General features: G+C 41.1%; 1 protein-coding gene across 1 annotated transcript in view; it reads right to left on the bottom strand.

Moving 5' to 3' along the window:
- Positions 1-202: 202 nt before the first annotated feature.
- LOC140847870 (serine/threonine-protein kinase TAO1-like) overlaps positions 203-10,500 on the bottom strand; it is a 187,002-nt gene continuing 176,704 nt past the window's right edge. Inside the window, exon 14 of the mRNA XM_073229387.1 lies at positions 203-220. The gene's annotated coding sequence lies outside the window, so the exon portion shown is untranslated. The remainder of the gene's footprint in view (positions 221-10,500) is intronic.

Raw genomic sequence — 10,500 nt, 5'->3', positions numbered from 1 at the left:
CTCATAGCCTAGTGAGACAGAACCACAGGAAACATGTCACTAGAATGTTGGGAATTTGCCCATAGGTACTTAGCTCAGCCTGGGAGGAGAAGTGAGCAATGCTTCCAGGAACATACCTGAACTTAGTCATGGAGCATGAGTAGGAGTCAGGAGTTGAAGATTGGTGGTCAGTTGATGGACTAAAAATGTGTGTTTCCATGTAGGTTTCCAAAATATGCATCTGTGAAAAGGAGAGCACCAGCTAGTTGAATCACAGAAATTGAGGATTAAAGCCCAAAAAGAATGTAAGAAGGTATTGTAACATGTCCTGGCCTCTGAATAATTAACTTGTCTATACTAGACTTACACTAAGTCTAAAAGCCAAAACCTGGGCATCCCATTCCTAGCCTGGCAGCCAAATCCCTGAGAAACTGGGAGCAAAGCATTTAGAACTGCTTGAATTCTATGACCTTATCTATAAAGTGAGGTATCAACAGATCTCTGTAGGAAATACATTAACCACTAAACATGCAGAAATCCCTTGTAAATATAAAAACACACTATCTTGAAGCTCCCAAATTGAAACTAAGCCCTTGTCTAAGAGCTTCACTATTGCGATGAAGTAGGACCAATTTTCAAGAGAAGAAACTGAGTCACAAGAGTGGCAATAGACTATCTCCACTGGCACTGCAGAAACTCAGGCTCATTATCAAGTCCTCTACCCATCCATACACCCAGTGTCCCTGTAAGTTCTGCCTTAAGCCTTCTTCTCCCCTCTGCCTTCCTCCATACCCATAAAAGCACTGAGAGCTCCCACATCTCTACCTGTAGCCTTGACCTCTTTTATGAGCTCCCTGCCCATTCACCTATCTCTTGACCATTACTCCATTGGATATCTCAACTGAAATGTCCAAACTGAAGTAATTATTTTCCCCTAATAAACCTAACCCTCTTCCTGGGTTTCTTAGTTTGGGGGACTGGTAGCCCCATCTACCAGATTCCCCAAGCCAGAATTACAGAGTTATTCAGCCCCCAGGTCTCAACCATAAATCACCCAGGACAATGGACTTTATGTCTTAACTCTCAAACCTCACATCTCCCATACCTCTCCACCCCTACAGCCACTTCCCCACTGAACTCTGCTGAAATGGTCTTCTTCCCTTCCAATCCATTTTAAAATGTAAATCTTACCATGCCATTCTCTTGCTTAAAACTCTTCATGGTTTTCCACTGCCCTCAGTAAAAATGCCTTAACATGGCTTATAGGCCCTTCACGACCTGGCCCTGTCTACATCTCCAGCTTCATTTTTCACCTCTTTCCTTCTCAAATTATATGTCCTAGCCATATTTGTCCTGTTCCACTAATTCACTGTACTCTCTTCTACTACTGGCTTTCTTGTATATAGTTCTTCTGCTTGGATTACTCCTCCCTCCTCATTTGGTTAATTCCTACTTATTTTTCAAACCATCTTCCTCTACAAACTTTCCCCTCATCCACTAAATTAACTTGTTAGGCCTGCAATGTATTCTCAGTTCCATCTATACTAGTCAAGAAAGTGTGGGCTATGCTGTGGCAATAATAAATCCCAACACTTAGTGACTTAATAACATTTTCTTTTTTAACATTTAATTTGGAAATAATTTCAAACTTACAAAAAGTTGCAAAACTGAAAATTGTACAAGGAATATCCATATACCCTTTTTCTAGATTTGCCTGTTCATTTACCCCCACTTGTGTCAGTATATGAGGGTAAATTACACAAATTATGGCCCTTTACCCCAAATACTTCAGTGTGTATTTCATAAAAATAGAGAAGCTGCTTACATAACCATAGCACAATTGTCATTTTGACAGGTTTACATGAACATAATACTTCTAAAAATCTAATCTAATATTTGTATTCTAATTTTGTCATCTGATATGATTGTGTCCTTTGTAACATTTTTCTCCTTCCAGTACATAATCCGTTCTAGGGACAGATATTGCATTTAGTTACCTCCTTTAATCTGGAATATTGTCATAGTCCATCTTTGTCTTTTATGACATTGACATTACAAGTCTATTTCTCATTCACATCATAGTCTGAAGCAGACTAGGCTGCCCTCTTCCATCTTGTAGCTACGCTCTCTGGAATGTATGGTCTCCAAAGTCATCAAGGCAAGGTAAGAGCATGGAGGAGGTATGCCCTGATGGAAATGACACATCACTTCCACTCACATGCCTTTGGTGAAAATTAATCACACCACCTTACCAAATGCAAGGGGCTGAGAAGTGTACAAAAGCAGATAAATAAGTGAGTGCTAACAGTTTCTGCCATGCTTCCTACACTTCTATCATGAAACTTATCCTGACCTGTTATAAATGCACAGGGAACTAGTTATCACACAGGTAGACTTTTGACTGTCATGGTGGATTTACCTTGGTCACTGCCACCACCACCACTCCCAGCTCAGCATCTAGTATAGTGCCTGGAACATAGTCATGACTCATTAAATATTTGTTGAACAAATAAATGACCAACTTAGCTCAGTTTACCTATCATATCAAATACCATGCACCCTCAAGAACCCTAACAAACTTCACTCAACCTCAAGAACCATAACAACATTAAAAATCTCAGAATAGAGTTTACACATTGAGTTTGGGCAAAGAATTTTCCCTAAACTCCCAGTCGGATGATCAATTCTAGAAAGAAGATGCAAGCTTCACTAATGTCTGTAAATAAACCCAGGAAATAGTTAATAATCACCTAATTGTAGTTTACAAATTGTCTGTGGAATAGCCACAGATTTCAAGATCCTCACCAACTGCTTGGTAGGATATGCAAATTAAGGGATGCAAAAGCTCAGTTTAAGTCATATAAATATTGGTCCCATCTCTAAAGAGTCTCTCTGGAGCCTTTAATAATTTGTTAGAGAAGATTCTCCATCTCTTTCTTCAAGCTTTTGGATGAAACTTAGCACATTTGTGGAGGTTACTGAGAATAATATGCATGACCTTGAAAACCTACCGCCCAGAGATGTGGAGACTTGCCCAATACCACAAAACTGGCAAATGACAATGCTAACATCACAAATGGGATTTCTGATTCTGTCTCTCATGGTAATCTTCCCTTTTACCTGGAAACCTGGGCAAGTCCCAGCTCAGGTGAGCTGATACCACCTCTGTTTAGCTATTTCTATCTCACCATCCAAATTCATCAGTCAATACTGTGTCCCCATAGTGCTCTAAATGTATTTGGGATTGGCCACTGCCCTGTCTGTTTCTCACCTATAGCTCTGGGAGATGGGTTTCTGTTTTCTTCACTTATATTTTCCCCTAGTTGGCATGTTAACTGCCCAGAGTTGTTACAGATCTGATAACATAATCTCCAAGCCCCTTCCTAGGCAGAAACCTCAGCTTTGAACTCCCCCTGAAACTGGAGCTGGGACATCTAAGCTGGGACATCATATGGCAGGCAAAGGCTATGGAAACATAGGCATCATCCTGGCTCCTGTGATAGTGGCTTTCATCCTGTTTCTTCCCTGTAACAGAGCCCAGTTAGCTCGTCTGTAAAGGCTCTACCTTGAACATCTCTTACTAATTAAGCCCATTCCTTCTTGGCAGTCTCTTTGTACTGCAAATGGGACTCAGCACTGGCTGCTGTGTGATCTGCAGCCACATGAGTTACAAAGGTGCAGGGTGGCCAGGGAGCACTTTGAGAGGAGTGTGAGAGGAGGAGAGGGCACAAAGGAGTGATGAATGGTGTGTTTGTTCTAAGAAGAAATGACATCTCCCCTCCTGGACTTTTAACTAAGCACTGAATTGTTTTATTACCAAGCCCTAAGAAAAGAAAAGCCATAAAATGAGTATTAGACATGTCCAAAAACCTACTTTAGAGGATTCGCTCATTTGGCCAATAATGTGAAACTGCTTTTTTGCAGCTTCGCGTTTTCACAGTAGCCAACATACACACAGTGATTGCGCCAGGCACTTTTTAAGTACTTAATGTATACTAATTCTTTAAATCTTGGTATCAGCTTATGAAATAGATGCCATTATTATGTTATGGATGGGGAAACTGAGGTACAGGGAGCTTGAGGATAGCTCAGTCTTGTAATACTGCATGGCCAGCTATGGCTGGAAATTGGCAGTTTGACTTAAGAGTTGAGGTCTCAACCACTATACCAAACCTCCACAGAAAAAAGAAAATGGCACTGAATTTCCTCACCTAGTAAGTGTTTTACCTGTGCAAATTGTTAATCTCATCCTCCGTCTCCTCACTGGGACAAGGCTAGTAGTGTCCACCCTGTTGGTTGAATAGAAGGATTGGTGGCAATGTCTGTAAAGTGCCTCCTTTGGGAACCCACAGCACGTACACCATACATTTTTATTATTATTATCTTTGTCCTTCTTTACATATCAAGGGGGACTCCACAGCAGGTTGTCATGTTAACAGAATCACCATGCAAGATGTAATCATTTAAATCTAAGACCAGAGGCACTGAATAAGTATTAATATTGACAGTTTCAGTATTGAAATTTACCCTCAAGTTGACAAATGTCATGGATCCAAACACCAAGGAGAAATTTCCTGAAATCTTCCCCTCTCTCTCCCTGTGGTCCATCAGGGTTTGGCCAGTTCCCAGGGCCAGGCTCACCCTGGTGGGTCCTTGGGCAGCCAGGTGGAGGGAGGCCCTTTGGGCCCCTTGAGATGGGCTTGAGCGTGGTTCAGGGTCTCCCCAGGGTATACCTTATTCCAGAGTTCAGACCTAGAAGACTCCTGCCTCCCAAGAGCTCTCCAGATTGGGTGAGGCCTGGGTTAACCGCTGGAGCAGGTCCAGACTGAAAGGGCTCCCCTGGGAAGGAGAAGGACCAGAAGGGTGAGGAAGGGAAACATTCCATGGCTCAGAGATTCCTGGGCCCAAGTTAAGCCTTACACCCAGCAGAAGACTGGTTGAGCTCAAAAGTGCCATTCAGTCCTTGTGCAAACTTCTTTCATGGAAGAAAAAAGCCATAAAACACACAGCTTCCAGTCAGGGCCTGGTGACCACAGCAGGCTTCTAGCCTGAAAATGCAAGCCCAGAGAAACCCAGGCAGGGAAGGGAGATCAACCGCAGTGGATCCCTCTTGGAGACTCGACTGCGTGGAGGTTATCCCGGAACAGCAGAGGAGGGTCAGGCAAGGGGGTCAGTCCTGCCTCAGGTGCCCTGAGACAGAGGGAGCCTCAGGGGTTTAGGAGGACCTCATCCTCTCAACACGGAGGATCCATGAGGGGCACTGAGGCCGGTGCTCTGAGAATGAAGTTGAAAAGGGTAATCCTGATGTGTGGTTTTGTCAGCATAAGATAAAAACTGTCACTAGAAAAAGAAAATTGCTCATGAAAGGCAAAAGCCTTTCTTGTCTACTCAGAAGAGTCCAAGAAAATGCATCTGCTCAGCTGCTGAACTTTGCTTGAAAAGCAAAGGAAAATCTATGAACCAGGAGAACTAACAATACCTCTGCTCAGGGCGAGGATTCCTGGTCAAATTAAAACTTCCATTTGAAGAAATCGCTGTTAAAATCCTTAGGCATGAAGTTAATATAATTAGGTAATAGCTCTGAACTTAGATCTCTCAGCAAGCTGACAGGGTAGGAATGGTGGCTAGACTGGGCCTCCTTAAAACTAAACGAATAAACACCAAGCTTCTGAAAGAATGCCGAGGGTGTTGGGGTGTGGGGGATCCAATGAGTGTGAGATCAGGAAGGGGCAGAAGCAGAGCAATGGAGCAGGAAAAGCTCTAAATTGGATGTCAGGAAACTTGAGTTTGTGTCTGGCTGGCAGCTGCATGGCCTCAGACAAATTGTTCAAGCTAGTGCTTCTTAAGCCAAAGCATGAATCAGAATCCTCTGGAGGACTGCTTAAAATGCAGATTGCTGGGCACTACCCCTCGAGTTTCAGATTCCCTATGTGCAGGGTGGGGCCTGAGAATTCATACTGCCAAACACTAACCAGGAGAGGCTGATGCTGCTGGTCCCAGGATCAAACTTTGGAACCCACCAGGCCTGCCTGGGCCTGTTTCCAAATCAATGAAGTGAAAAAGGAAAGCAGGTAATCTCAGCTCTCCTCCTGTTCTAAAATTCTCTGAGATGAGCAAGCCAGGAAAAAAACAAGCCATCCCTACAGTAGCAAGAGAATTACCCCATGACAGTGGGCGCAGCAATTTCAGGAAGCCACAGCTGAACCTGCTGTCAGGGACGAGCACACTAGTGGTTCAGCGGCCCCTCCAAAGCCCGACATCTAGACAGACAGTGAGCCTGAACTCTAGGCAGTTACAGCGCAGGCCAGAAATGAGTGGTTCCAACCACCTGCTAAAAAACGAAAATGAGAAAAGCGCAAGAAATACAAGAGTATTATCAGTCAAAATGATGTCAATTTAGTAAGAGTCGCAGGCAGTTTGTGAGGAAGGCACATGCATAAGGGACTGAGGTGTGAAACTATTTGAAACAATAGAACTGTTTGAAATGATATGTTATTCTATTTTAAATGCAAAGCTGATTGTTCATTTTTGTCACCCTTGACAATTTGATATGCTTCTCCATGAACATATTGGCTATGCTTGGGATTTGGGTAGGAAAGATTTATTTATTTATTTATTTATTTATTTATTTATTTAGGCATCATTAATCTACAATTACATAAAAACGTTATGTTTACTAGGCACCCCCCTTCACCAAGTCCCTCCCACATACCTCTTCACAGTCACTGTCCATCTGTGTAGTAAGATGCTGTAAAATCACTACTTGTCTTCTCTGTGTTGCACAGCCCTCCCTGTGCCCCCCATGCACTATACATGCTAATCGTAATGCCCTCTTTCTTTTTCCCCCCCTTATCCCTCCCTTTCCACCCATTCTCCCCAGTCCCTTTCCATTTGGTAACTATTAGTCCATTCTTGGGTTCTGTGATTCTGCTGCTGTTTTGTTCCTTCAGTTTTCCTTTGTTCTTGTGCTCCACAGATGAGTGAAATCATTTGGTACTTATCTTTCTCCACCTGGTTTATTTCACTGAGCACAATACCCTCTAGCTCCATCCATGTCGTTGCGAATGCTAGGATCTGTTTTTTTCTTATGGCTGAGTAATATTCCATTGTGTATATGTACCACATCTTCTTTATCCATTAATCTACTGATGGACACTTAGGTTGCTTCCATATCTTGGCTATTGTAAATAGTGCAGTGATAAACATAGGGGTGCATCTGTCTTTTTCAAACTGGAGTGCTGCATTCTTAGGGTAAATTCCTAAAAGTGGAATTCCTGGTTCAAATGGTATTTCTATTTTGAGCATTCTGAGGAACCTCCATACTGCTTTCCACACTGGTTGAACTAATTTACATCCCCACCAGCAGTGTAGGAGGGTTCCCCTTTCTCCACAGCCTCGCCAACATTTGTTGTTGTTTGTCTTTTCGATGATGGCGATCCTTACTGGTGTGAGGTGATATCTCATTGTGGTTTTAATTTGCATTTCTCTGATGATTAGCAATGTGGAGCATCTTTTCATGTGCCTGTTGGCCATCTGGATTTCTTCTTTAGAGAACTGTCTATTCAGGTCCTCTGCCCATTTCTTGATTGGATTATTTGTTTTTTCTTTGTTGAGCATGTGAGCTCTTTATATATTTTGGATGTCAAGCCTTTATTGGATCTGTCATTTATGAATATGTTCTCCCATACTGTAGGATACCTTCTTGTTCTATTGATGGTGTCCTTTGCTGTACAGAAGCTTTTTAGCTTGATATAGTCCCATTTGTTCATTTTTGCCTTTGTTTCCCTTGCCCTTGGAGATATGTTCATGAAGAAGTCACTCATGTTTATGTCCATGAGATTTTTGCCTATGTTTTTTTCTAAGAGTTTTATGGTTTCATGACTTAGATTCAGGTCTTTGATCCATTTGGAGTTTACTTTTGTGTATGGGGTTAGACAGTGATCCAGTTTCATTCTCTTACATGTAGCTGTCCAGTTTTGCCAGCACCATCTGCTGAAGAGACTGTCATTTCCCCATTGTATGTCCATGGCTCCCTTATTGTATATTAATTGGCCATATATGTTTGGGTTAATGTCTGGAGACTCTAATCTGTTCCACTGGTCTGTGGCTCTGTTCTTGTGCCAGTACCAAATTGTCTTGCTTACTGTGGCTTTGTAGTAGAGCTTGAAGTTGGGGAACAAGATCCCCCCCACTTTATTCTTATTTCTCCAGATTGCTTTGGCTATTTGGGGTCTTTGGCGGTTCCATATGAATTTTTGAACTATTTCTTCTAGTTCATTGAAGAATGCTGTTGGTAATTTGATAGGGATTGCATCAAATCTGTATATTGCTTTGGGCAGGATGGCCATTTTGACAATATTAATTCTTCCTAGCCAGGAGCATGGGATGAGTTTCCATTTGTTAGTGATCTCTTTGATTTCTCTTAAGAGTGTCTTGTAGTTTTCAGGGTATAGGTCTTTCACTTCCTTGGTTAGGTTTATTCCTAGGTATTTTATTCTTTTTGATGCAATTGTGAATGGAACTGTTTTCCTGATTTCTCTTTCTATTAGTTCATTGTTAGTGTATAGGAAAGCTACAGGTTTCTGTGTGTTAATTTTGTATTCTGCAACTTTGCTGAATTCCGATATTAGTTCTAGTAGTTTTGCAGTGGAGTTTTTAGGGTTTTTTATGTACAATATCATGTCATTTGCAAATAGTGACAGTTTAACTTCTTCTTCACCAATCTGGATTCCTTGTATTTCTTTGTTTTGTCTAATTGCCGTGGCTAGGACCTCCAGTACTATGTTAAATAACAGTGGGGATAGTGGGCATCCCTGTCCTGTTTCCGATCGCAGAGGAAAAGCTTTCAGCTTCTCGCTGTTCAGTATGATGTTGGCTGTGGGTTTATCATATATGGGCTTTATTATGTTGAGGTACCTGCCCTCTATACCCATTTTGTTGAGAGTTTTTATCATGAATGGATGATGAATTTTATCGAATGCTTTTTCAGCATCTATGGAGATGATCATGTGGTTTTTGTCCTTCTTTTTGTTGATGTGGTGGATGATGTTGATGGATTTTCGAATGTTGTACCATTCTTGCATCCCTGGGATGAATCCCACTTGGTCATGCTGTATGATCCTCTTGATGTAGTTTTGAATTCGGTTTGCTAATATTTCGTTGAGTATTTTTGCATCTATGTTCATCAGGGATATTGGTCTGTAGTTTTCTTTTTTGGTGGGATCTTTGCCTGGTTTTGGTATTAGGATGATGCTGGCTTCATAGAATGAGTTTGGGAGTATTCTCTCCTCTTCTATTTTTTGGAAAACTTTAAGGAGAATGGTTGTTATGTCTTCACTGTATGTCTGATAAAATTCCGAGGTAAATCCATCTGGCCTGGGGGTTTTGTTCTTGGGTAGATTTTTGATTAGTGATTCAATTTTGTTGCTGGTGATTGGTCTGTTTAGATTTTCTGTTTCTTTCTGGGTCAACCTTGTAAGGTTGTATTTTTCTAGGAAGTTGTCCATTTCTCCTAGGTTTTCCAGCTTGTTAGCATATAGGTTTTCATAGTAGTCTCTAATAATTCTTTGTATTTCTGTGGGATCCGTCATGATTTTTCCTTTCTCGTTTCTGATTCTGTTGATGTGTGTTGACTCTCTTTTTCTCTTAATAAGTCTTGATAGAGGCTTATCTATTTTGTTTATTTCCTCAAAGAACCAGCTCTTGGTTTTATTGATTTTTGTTATTGTTTTATTCTTCTCAATTTTATTTATTTTATCTCTGATCTTTATTACGTCTCTCCATCTGCTGACCTTAGGCCTCATTTGTTCTTCTTTTTCCAATTTCGATAATTGTGACATTAGACTATTCATTTGGGATTGTTCTTCCTTCTTTAAATATGCCTGGATTGCTATATACTTGCCTCTTAAGACTGCTTTTGCTGCATCCCACAGAAGTTGGGGCTCGGTGTTGTTGTTGTCATTTGTTTCCATACATTGCTGGATCTTCATTTTAATTTGGTTGCTGATCCATTAATTATTTAGGAGCATGTTGTTAAGCCTCCATGTGTTTGTGAGCCTTTTGCTTTCTTTGTACAATTTATTTCTAGTTTTATACCTTTGTGGTCTGAAAAGTTGGTTGGTAGGATTTCAATCTTTTGGAATTTACTGAGGCTCTTTTTGTGGCCTAGTATGTGGTCTATTCTGGAGAATGTTCCATGTGCACTTGAGAAGAATGTATATCCTGTTGCTTTTGGATGTAGAGTTCTATAGATGTCTATTAGGTCCATCTGTTCTAGTGTATTGTTCAGTGCGTCTGTATCCTTACTTATTTTCTGTCTGGTGGATCTGTCCTTTGGAGTGAGTGGTGTGTTAAAGTTTCCCAAAATGAATGCATTGCATTCTATTTCCTCCTTTAATTCTGTTAGGATTTGTTTCTCACATATTGGTGCTCCTGTATTGGGTGCATATATGTTTATAATGGTTATATCCTCTTGTTGGACTGAGTCCTTTATCATTCTGTAATGTCCTTCTTTATCTCTTA

Source organism: Manis javanica, chromosome 2 (assembly GCF_040802235.1).
Source record: "Manis javanica isolate MJ-LG chromosome 2, MJ_LKY, whole genome shotgun sequence".
Taxonomy (NCBI): Eukaryota; Metazoa; Chordata; class Mammalia; order Pholidota; family Manidae; genus Manis; species Manis javanica.
Note: the sequence above shows the minus strand (reverse complement) of the source record. Positions and strands in the feature narration are given on the sequence as shown.